Genomic DNA, 3,426 nt, shown 5'->3' with positions numbered 1-3,426 from the left:
TGTGTATATATATATATATATATATATGTATGTGTATATATATATATATATGTATGTGTGTATATATATATATATGTATGTGTATATATATATGTATGTGTGTATATATATATATATGTATGTGTATATATATATATATGTATGTGTATATGTATGTGTATGTATATGTCATATTTCGTTTTTGTATTTCATATATATATAAGAGAAAGGCTGGTTGCCCCCTTAAGCTTTAAATCACTAGATAAAAAAACAAATAAAATCAGGGATAGTTAGAATTCTATCAAGAATTAATTACTAGCCTGCTAGCCTTGGCTATGTCAAGATGGTTTTTTTGTATTCTTCTTTCCCACTTAGATTGTTTAAATGTTGTCACAACAGTAATATGTCCATTCTGCTGAAATGAAATTTTCAGTAAATTTTCTGTATCCTTGTGCAGCTGAAGAATGTTCTGCATTTTACATTTAATGTAATGCTCGCATTACTTAAATAAATGGAGTGGCATGAAACGTGCATACTGCAATAACCTTGAAAATCCGTGTTGCTTTTTTTGATTTTTGATCACCGTGTTTTTGGAATTGTTTGGATAATACCATACTATATTCTGGTGCCTAAACTTAATTGCCACATTCAATTTTGAATCTAAAAATTTTTTATGGCTGTGTGGTAAGTAGCTTGCTTACCAACCACATGGTTCCGGGTTCAGTCCCACTGTGTGGCACCTTGGGCAAGTGTCTTCTACTATAGCCTCGGGCCGACCAAAGCCTTGTGAGTGGATTTGGTAGACGGAAACTGAAAGAAGCCCGTCGTATATATGTATATATATATATATATGTGTGTGTGTGTATGTTTGTGTGTCTGTGTTTGTCCCCCCAACATCGCTTGACAACCGATGCTGGTGTGTTTACGTCCCCGTAACTTAGCGGTTCGGCAAAAGAGACCGATAGAATAAGTACTAGGCTTACAAAAGAGTAAGTCCTGGGGTCGATTTGCTCGACTAAAAGTGGTGCTCCAGCATGGCCACAGTCAAATGACTGAAACAAGTAAAAGAGAATATGTTTGTTAATATATGTTGCATCCAAGAGGTAAGGTGGAGAGGAGCTTCAGCCAGGTTCCTCATAGGCAAGACACACAGATATAAAATCTTATGGGAAGTTAACAGTGATGGAGTAGGAGGTGTGGGCATTCTTTTTGCAGAGAAAGAGGTGGATAAGGTGATGGAATTAGAATGTGCGACGGAGTGCTTAAACTCAGAATAGTATAACTACAATTATATCTGCCTACACCCCACAAGCGGGCCTACCAAATGAACAGAAGGACCATTTTTATGATATTCTTCTGCAGGTTACCTCAAAGATGAGTGACAATGATCTCCTCTTTGTGGCTGGGGATTTCAATGGACATGTCGGACAGCAGCTTTTTATCTTATATAGTGTACATGGGGACTATGGAATTGGTTCCTGAAACGAAGAGGGAGCAAGGCTACTGGAGTTCTGTCATGCAAATAACCTATTGATCTGCAACACCAACTTCAGGGAGCCAGACAGCCACCTGATAACCTATGAATCAGGTGACTCTGCTAGCCAGATTGATTTCATTCTCACAAGCCAACAGGATGCAAGATTGCTCTTAAATGCAAAGACCCACCCTGGTGAAGAATGTACCCCACAGCATAAACTAGCCACTAGTGACTTTAGACTTCAGGCCAGAAGGATGCCAAGAAGCAGACCAATCTGAAAAAGAAAGATTTGGAAGCTTAAGAACCCTTCACATGGTCAGAGATTTAGGGACATCCTAATTCAGAAATTTGATGAGAGGGAGGAGGAGCTACAAACTAGTGACATAAAGGACAACTGAGAATTCCTGTTAGACAGCTTGCTGAGTGCCACAGACTTCGTCTGTGCAAAGTCCCTTCCTGACCTAGGGTAATGTGGTGGTAGAACAATACTGTAGACAGGGCCATTAGGGCAAGGAAATGGGGCTGGAAATGTTTGGAAGTGTGGGGGAAGAAGGGAACTATATCAGATAGCCAGAAGGGAAACGAAGAGACAGGTATATCTAGCCAAGGGAGAAGCAGAAAAGAAGTTTGCCTATGTTCAGCATCGTGAGGACCAAAATACTGAAGTATTTTGGATTACAAGACAGTGTGTGAGTGAAAATTGTGATGTCATAGGAGAGAAATGTGTCCACATGGATGATGGTGTACTTGCTTTTAATTATTCTGCAAAGAAACAGGCTTGGAGATGCCATTGTGAAAGACTGTTGAACATGGAGAATGAATGGGAGGAGAAGAGTCTGCCAAAAGTCGACCCAATTGAGGGACCAGCTATCTGAATCGACAGTACAGTGGTAGATAAAGCGATATAAAAATAGAGAAAGAACCTGGACCATCAGGAATCAATGCTAAGATGCTTAAAATATCTGGTGGTGTGGGTTATGGTCTAATCACCCATATCATTAATCAGATGGTTCATGAAGGAGTCATGCCCAATGACTGGTGTAACAGGACTATAGTCAACTGCTACAAAGGTAATAATGATGCCTTAGATAGAAATAATTATAGAGATATATTGTTGGATCAGACAGTGAAAGTTACAGAGAGAGTCATAACCGAACTAATTAGGGAGAGAGTTTGTCGAGATGAGATGCAATTTGGTTTTTGTGCCAGGTAGAAGCACTACTGATGCTATATTTCTGGTAAGGCAGCTGCAGGAGAAATACCTAGCCAAAGATAAACCTCTGGCATTTGTTGACTTGGAGAAAGCATTTAACAGGGTCCCCCAATCTGTTATCTGGTGGTCAATGCACAAACTAGGGATAGACGAGTGATTGGTGAGTGCCATACAAGCCTTGTACAGGGATGCTACCAGTAAGGTGATGAGGGGGGAGGGGACAACGAGTACAGTGAAGAATTCAGGGTACAAATAGGGGTTCACTAAAGATCGGTGTATTTATATTATTTTTTCCAAATTTTAGACCAAATTTATACCAATACACATCTATACCAATAACTTTTTAAACAACACCTTTATCATACGATTTTAAATAACATCTCTATCATTTGATTTACTACACTGAAATTCATCCTTTTCTCTGATGAGTGGATAGACTTCCTAATAATGGTTATCAACTTTGGATTTCATTTCGAAAGGTAATACATTCAGAAAACTATCGTCAGATATCTCAAACCTTTTTAAATAATCATAATTATACGTTATATATTTTATTTAATACAATACTACTGTGACTTTTATGATGTAATTTTTCCTGCTTTTACTTTCGAATATATATATATATATATATATATATATATATACATACTCTTTTACTGTTGTATTTGTTTCAGTCATTTGACTACAGCAATGCTGGAGCACCACCTTTTGTCGAACAAATTGACCTGGTGCAGCCATCTGGTTCACCAGTCCTCAG

The 3,426-nt window shown here is 38.2% G+C and overlaps 1 protein-coding gene across 2 annotated transcripts in view; it reads left to right on the top strand.

The window, feature by feature from the left end:
- The window catches only part of LOC106879737 (ras-related protein Rab-5A-like), a 147,113-nt gene that overhangs the window by 93,651 nt on the left and 50,036 nt on the right, over positions 1-3,426 (top strand). The window lies entirely within an intron of this gene.

Source organism: Octopus bimaculoides, chromosome 24 (assembly GCF_001194135.2).
Source record: "Octopus bimaculoides isolate UCB-OBI-ISO-001 chromosome 24, ASM119413v2, whole genome shotgun sequence".
NCBI lineage: Eukaryota > Metazoa > Mollusca > Cephalopoda > Octopoda > Octopodidae > Octopus > Octopus bimaculoides.
Note: the sequence above shows the minus strand (reverse complement) of the source record. Positions and strands in the feature narration are given on the sequence as shown.